Source organism: Rhinopithecus bieti, unplaced genomic scaffold (genome assembly GCF_001698545.2).
Source record: "Rhinopithecus bieti isolate Rb0 unplaced genomic scaffold, ASM169854v2 scaffold_79532, whole genome shotgun sequence".
NCBI classification, from domain to species: domain Eukaryota; kingdom Metazoa; phylum Chordata; class Mammalia; order Primates; family Cercopithecidae; genus Rhinopithecus; species Rhinopithecus bieti.
This window is the reverse complement of record NW_016830370.1, coordinates 890,004-897,423: the sequence shown is the minus strand read 5'-3', so window position 1 is coordinate 897,423 and position 7,420 is coordinate 890,004. Positions and strand designations below refer to the sequence as shown.

General features: G+C 48.7%; 1 long non-coding RNA gene across 1 annotated transcript in view; it reads right to left on the bottom strand.

Moving 5' to 3' along the window:
- Window positions 1–2,722: 2,722 nt before the first annotated feature.
- The window catches only part of LOC108524389 (uncharacterized), a 10,527-nt gene continuing 5,829 nt past the window's right edge, over window positions 2,723–7,420 (bottom strand). The window contains exon 2 of the long non-coding RNA XR_001884037.1: window positions 2,723–3,455. This is a non-coding gene — a long non-coding RNA (uncharacterized LOC108524389). The remainder of the gene's footprint in view (window positions 3,456–7,420) is intronic.

Genomic DNA, 7,420 nt, shown 5'->3' with positions numbered 1-7,420 from the left:
GCTCCCCACCGCTTGGCGCCCCTGCGTCTGCGCTCCCCTCTCTCCCCTCTCTATCCACTGGGTCTGGGCCTCACTTCCCGCCCACCCGCCTGCCAGCGGCCGGGAAGCCTGTGGAAGTTATGGGGGTGCAGGGAGTCGGGGAGAGGGGAGCTCGTGTGCTAGGGGTGAGTGGGTATTGGGGAGAGCCTGGGTAAGGAGAAGGGGAAAGGGCGAGCCTGAGAGAGGAGGGAGGAAAGGAGAGCCCGGGTGCTGGGGTGGGGGGGAAAGGAGCCTGGAGAGGGAGGGGAGGGGCCGGGTCCTGGGGGAAGGGAGGAGTGAGCCCGGGTGCTGTGGGGGGAGGGTGTTGTTCAAGGGATGAGGACGTTCAGGGTCTCTGGGAAGTGCTGACGTGTGCGCGTGTGCGGTGTGTTGCTTGTGGGTGCCTGTGTGGTGTGTGGTGTGTTTCGTGTGTGGTGTGTGCATGTGTGTGCGCGCGCGTGTGTGCGGGGTGTGCCGTGCGCGTGTGCACGCTGTTCGGGGGATGAGTAGGGGCGCTGACTTTTAGGACTAGCCATTTGAACTAAGCTGGAGCCGACGTCTTAGAACCTAGGATGAGTCTCGTTTGGTTTTAGTCTGCAAAGCTCGTCTGGATCAGACAGGAATTTTCCCCAGACGCGGGTGCACGTGAATTAATTCATCAGAAGGCGGTTCACGGCCTGAGTGAGGGGGACAAGGGCGGCAAATTCCTCCGCCTCATTCCTACCCTGACGATTCGAGGTGGGTGAGAGGAAAGCGTGGGGCGGTTGGGTGTGTGGGGTGGGGGAAGGTCACCTCCGCGGCCTCCCTGGGCCCTCTAGCCTTTTCCTGAGAGGAGCTCGCCTCGGCCCCTTGGTTGGGGGGATGGGAGCGTCTCCGGAAGGCCCTCGGCCGAGCAGCTGGGCCTGCACCCCTGGTCACTTCCAGTTCGTTTCTGCTGTGGCGGCAGGAGGCTGGGGAGCCGATGACTCACCCTGCCGGCTAATTGCAGCGTTAAATAACTTTGCGCCGGATTCAGTGGCTGCAGCAGGGAACGCGCTCCGGGCGCCGGGGGAGGTGCAGGGACGTCCTGAGAACGCACCTCCGTCCCTGTCACCAACCTTAGCAAGTTCTGGCCTGTGGAGCCCTCACCCAGAGCGCAGAGCTTCATGCCCCTGAAGGGCGCAGTTTGTCCCATGGTGCCCGGTGGGCCCGGACAGAGCCCCCAGAGGCTCTGTTTGAAGGAAGCTGCACCCACAGGCTGCAGGCAGCGCGGGCCCCTCGCCCACCTTTCTCGGAGACCATCTGCCATGTGATCTATGTGAAGGGCCCTTCATGCGCTTCTGGACATCTGCGTGGGATTTACTGCAACTGCTATAGCTGCGAGGAGGACGAGCATGTTTCACTGTATTTTTAGCAGAGTGCAAATTTTAGAACCTCGCGAACGGTCCTGTATATCCTGCACGATGACTCGCCAGAACAGTAGGAATAGTGACCCTTCATTTGCATTTATGGTGCATAGGTTTTCAACGGACAGTGTGTAAATCAGCTTGTATAATAATCGTGGCACCCACACGCGCGAGCAGACTTACCATGAACTGACTTCCACTGATTATTGCGGTTTCCAGGGAAACGAGGTTTGCAGCCACCTCCAGTGAGGGCGGAGCGGCCTCTCCATTCCCAATGCACCAAGGCTGCTGCAGCCACGACAATTAGGCTTTGGAGGAGGAAGTGAACTGATGGGGCCTCATCCTCCTCCCTCCCTAAAGGGTGAGGGTGGAAGGATGGGGCTGTGCCCTCTTAGGGCAGGGAAAAACAGCTTGGAGGGGTTTCTGCCATCAGAGATCCCATAGGAGGCAGGTCAGTCCTGCAGAATTTCTCCCCAGTCTGGCCACCAGCCTCCCCGGCCCCTTGCTAGAGGCCCCCATCCCACTGAAGGCTTGCTTCTGCCACGGGGCCTTTGCACAGGCACCTCCTGCAGCCTAGGGTGTGTCGCCTCTCCACGTCCTCACCGGCGTCTGCCTTTGCATTTCCCAGATGCTCGCTTCACCCCACTGAGGAGTAACTCAGTTTTGTGGGATCCCACTGCCCTCCAGGTGCCGCTCCGAGTGCTCTACACAGCTTTTCATTCAGTCCTTGCGGCACACGAAGGTAGGCGGCCCCCACTGTCCTCACAGAGGCTTCCTATGCAGAAGCCAGTGACTGGCGGAGCGCCGCTCACACTCAGGCTCCACGAACTGCCTCCCTGCTGTCCCTGCCCCAGACAGACGGTCCTCCATAACAGGCAGGATTTCCCTGTGGTCCAAAGGTGTATGTCCCTGCCAGACTGGGAGTTCAGCTCACTGCGGTCCTGTCCAGCTTGCCCCCATCTCCCATCCCCATCAGGATCTGGCTTTGCCCCAGCTGCGTGGAACGAACGCATGAACAAATGAATGGGTGGGTTGCTCCATCTTGTGACAGGACGGCAGTCAGCTGATTCTCCTCCTATGGCGCTCAGGGCCAGGTGAGGCAGGTGGGCCCACACGCAGACAAGCCCCCATCTCTGTATTGGGCGTGGGGAAGGGGCTCTGGGAGGGTGCATGCCCCAGCTGCAGGAAGGTCAAGAGCAGAGGCCCTGGAGGAGACAGCCCGGAGCTGGCGCACAGTAAAGTCCTCAGGTAGGAGGGGCAGAGTGAGGGTGCCACCGTCAGGCAGCAGATGCCCACCCAGAAGGGTCTTTGAGCCTTGCTGGAAGTTCAGATTTTACTCTGAGGATAAGGGAGGCCCTGGACCAGCAGGAGGATGCCCTGGTGTGTCTAGAAGGAGCCCTGCCACTGGGGAGCTGGCGGCGCTGCTGCCCATCACGGTGCAATCACAGGTTTGCCTGCTCATCTCTCCCGCCCTTTTCCCATCACTTCCTGAGACTCTGCAGATGGTCAGCAGTGTTCCTGAGTGGATGACATTGGGTTGGCAGAGAGAGGGGAGGGCAGTCTGTGGTCCCGGCCATGCAGTGTTTCCTTGTACAGTCCGTTGAGCTCACAGGGGCCTGTCAATGGCCCTTCACTCAGAGGGATGGCCTCTACACTTGAGCTGGTTTCTGACACCTAAAAACAGAAGTGGAAATGGGAGCAGATGTAGGCACATTTTCAAAGCTGATTCGGTTGCTTTCTGGCAGAATCCCTTCCCCCAAGCACCTGCGGGGCCCACCCGTGAAGCCTCTTCCCACCCCTTAACTCCGCCCCATGAGGAGTTGCAGTCTAGTCAGGTGATTTCCGGGGCTCAGAGCTCAGGGAGGGGCACCCACCTCAGAAAGAAGCGCCGTGCTTATGAGAAATGACTTCTACAGGTTGTTGGGGAAAGAGGAGTTATTTTAAATATCGTAGAGCACGTGATGTGCCAGGAGCATTCACACAGGGCATATAGTCCCCACAGCTGCCTCTGTGCTGGGGCCACCTCGCCGTCCTCTCCTAAAGACAAGGAACCTGAAGCCCAGAGATGGTGTCTTAAAACAATCGTGTGGTTTTTTTCTGATTACAACAGCAATTGTGTTAATCCCAGAATATTTTTCCTATCAACTGTAAACCTTATTTTAATATTTACATATTTATTAGCATTTAAAATTCAGTCTCCTAGAATATTGACTTCAATTAGTTTGGCTGATTCCATTTTTTTTTTCTAATTTGTTTATCACTTAACTTTTTAAGTACTTTTTTTTTTGAGACAAAGTCTCACTCTATCGCCCAGGCTGGAGCGCAGTGGTACAATCTCAGCTCACTGCAACCTCTGCCTCCCGGGTTCAAGCGATTTTCCTGCCTCAACCTCCTGAGTAGTTGGGACTACAGGCTCCCACCACCACGCCAGGCTAATTTTTGTATTTTTAGTAGAGATGGGGTTTCATCATGTTGTCCAGGCTGGTCTCGAACTCCTGACCTCAAATGATCCCCCCACCTCAGCCTCCCAAAGTGCTGGGATTACAGGTGTGAGCCACTGCGCCCAGCCTCTTTTTAGTGCTTTTATCCTTTATCTTTTTAACTATGTAAGTACTCAGCATTTTAAATTATTAATCTTCACCGTGTTATTTCCAATTCACTTACGCAGCCACAGTGTATGCCTCTCTGTGTAACTCTGCACAGCTGGTGATTTATTGAAAGAACTTACTCTTATAAAACCACAGCCAGCGAGTTCTCAGAGACACAATAATGCACCTTAAATATTACTTTAAAAGCTCTTGTCTTGTGAAATGTAATCGATCCAGAGAAAAATCATAAGGTATATATGTAATAGCTTAATGATTTATAAATAAGCATCTGTATACTTCCCACTTGAGAAACAGCATATTGCAGGATTTGAGTACACAGCCCATACCTTTCCAACTACAGCCTCCCTTCCACCAGAGCTTCTGCTGAGTTCACTTGAAATCACTTCCTTGCATTTATTTATACTTTTATTACCTTGACATGCATCCCTAACCATTCTAGTTTGATTTTGCCTGGTGTTTGAACTTTATATTAATGGAATCATAGAACATAATTCTTATATCTCTGGCTTCTTTCATTCAACTTTGTGTCTGCGAAGCGTATCCATGTTGCATGCAACGGGGGCTTTTTCATCACTGGTTACTGATTCACTGCATGAATATGACACGGTTTATTATCCATTTCATTGCTGATGAACATTTGATCGTTTCTAGTTTGGGAATATTATTAATAAATTGTGAACCTTCTTATTTGTGTGCCCTGATGTACTTGGACATGCATTTTTGGGGTGTATACTTAGTGAAATTGCCAGTTCATGAGTAACACCTATCTTCAGGTATTACTTTTTGTGCCCTTTTATATTGAGATACAATTTATGTGCAATACCAATCATTCATGTTAAGTGTACAACTCAGTGAGTTTAGACACCTGGACACCTCGTTATGAGTCACCATCACCGAGATGATCCAGCACTGTCCCAACTCCCCCCACGTTCTCTTTTGCAAGCGCCCTCTCCCTCTGTTCTGGGCACAGGCAACCACAACCTGCTCTCTGTCACCGTAGCTTTAGTATAAAATTACACATACATAGACTCAGGCAGCATAGAGTCTTTCCTGTCTGGCTTCTTTCTGCTGGCAAAATGCTTGGAGACTTTTCCATGTCGCTGTATGAATCAATGAATCATTTGTTTCCACTGCTGAACAGAATTCCACCAACATTTGTTTACTCATCCATGAAATGATGGATATTTGGTGTTTTCCATCTGAGATTGTTATAAATAATGCTGCTATTGTCATTCAAGGACAAGTTTTCTGTGAACATGTTTTCACTTCTCTTGGGTACATCCTTAGAAGTGGTATTGCTGGACTGTATAAAAAGTTAATATTTAACTTTCAAGAAACTGACAAACTGTTTTCCGGAGGGGCTGTACCATTTTGCATTCCCAGACCAAAGTGTGAAAGCTCCAGATGCCCCATGCCCTCACCAGCCCACGGTGTTGTCAGTCTTTTTTTTTTTTTTTTTTGAGGCAGAGTCTCACTCTGTCGCCGGGGCTGGAATGCAGTGGCCGGATCTCAGCTCACTGCAAGCTCCACCTCCCGGGTTTACGCCATTCTCCTGCCTCAGCCTCCCGAGTAGCTGGGACTACAGGCGCCCGCCACTTCGCCCGGCTAGTTTTGTATTTTAGTAGAGACGGGGTTTCACCGTGTTAGCCAGGATGGTCTCGATCTCCTGACCTCGTGATCCACCCGTCTCGGCCTCCCAAAGTGCTGGGATTACAGGCTTGAGCCACCGTGCCTGGCCAAAAAATATGGAACGCTTCACGAATTTGCGTGTCATCCTTGCGCAGGGGCCATGCTAATCTTCTCTGTATCGTTCCAATTTTAGTATATGTGCTGCTGAAGCGAGCACTGTTGTCAGTCTTAATAATGCTGACCATTCTGGTGGGTTTGCAGTGGTATCTCATTGTGTTTTAATTTGCATTACGTTGATAACTAATAGCATTGAGGATTTCATATATCTTTAGTAAAGAGTCTTTTCAAATCCTTTGACAATTTTTTAAAAATTGGGTTGTCTTCTTGTAATTGAGTTGTAAGAATTATTTATACATTCTGAATGTAAGTTATTTATTGGATAAATGTTTGGCAAGTATTTTCTCCCAGTCTTTGACCTACCTTCTCATCTTCTTATCAACATGTTTTAAAAAGCAAAACTTTCCATTTTGATGGCATCCAGTTATTACTTTTTTCTTCTGTGGTTTTTATGTACTATTTAGGAAATAATTGTCTAAACCAAGATTACAAATATTTCCTTGTCTTTCAGAAGTTTTATGGTTTTAGCTCCTAAGTGTACATCTGTGATCCACTTTGAATTAATTTTTGTAAATGGTGTGATGTAATAGTCAAGGTTTTTATTTTTGCACATGGATATTCAGTTGTTCCAGTACCATTTCTTGAAAATAATCACCAATACCATTAAATTACCTTGGTACTTTTATTGAAAATCAATTGACTGGAAAATGTGGATTGATCTCTAGGCTCTTAGTTCTGACCCATTGACTTATATGTCTGTTCTTTTTTTTTTTTTTTTTTTGAGATGGAGTCTCACTGTGTTGCCCAGGCTGGAGTGCAGTGGTGTTATCTCGGCTCACTGCAACCTCTGCCTCCTGGGTTCAAGCGATTATCCTGCCTCAGCCTCCCAAGTAGCTGGGATTACAGGCGCGTACCACCACACCCAGCTAATTTTTGTATTTTTAGTAGAGATGGGGTTTCACCATGTTGGTTAGGTTGGTCTTGAACTCCTGACCTCATGATTCACCTGCCTTGGCCTCCCAAAGTGCTGGGATTACAGGCATGAGCCACCGCGTCCAGCCATGTCTGTTCTTATGCTAACACCACAGTATCTGGATTACTGTAGCTCCATAATGAATGCTGGAATCAGGTAATGTGAGTCCTCCAACATTTTGACTCTTTTTCAAAGTAATTTGGCTATTTTAAGTCCTTTGCATGTCCATACAGATTTTAGACTCAACTTGTCAATTTCTACCTGAAAATGTCTGATTGAGATTGTACTGAACCTGTATCTTAATGCGGGGATAATTAGTATGTTAGCAATATTGAATCTTCTAACCTACATTTACTTAGTCTTCATTAATTTATCTTATCAATATTCCGTAGTTTTCAGTGCACAGACTTTGCACACATTTTGTTAAATTTCCCTATAGGGATTTCATATTTTTATATTTTTCATTTTGTAAATGTTAATTTAAAGAAATAAGACACCCTCGTTATTTTTCTTTCTTTTTTTCTGTTTTTTATTTTATTTTATTTTTTTATAGAGACAAGGTCCCACTATTTTGCCCAGGCTGGTCTCGAACTCCTGGGCTCAAGCAGTCCTCCCACCTCAGCCTCTCAAAGTGTTGGGATTACAGGCATTAGATTTTTGTGTCTATTCTTATTTCTTTCTTTTTTTTT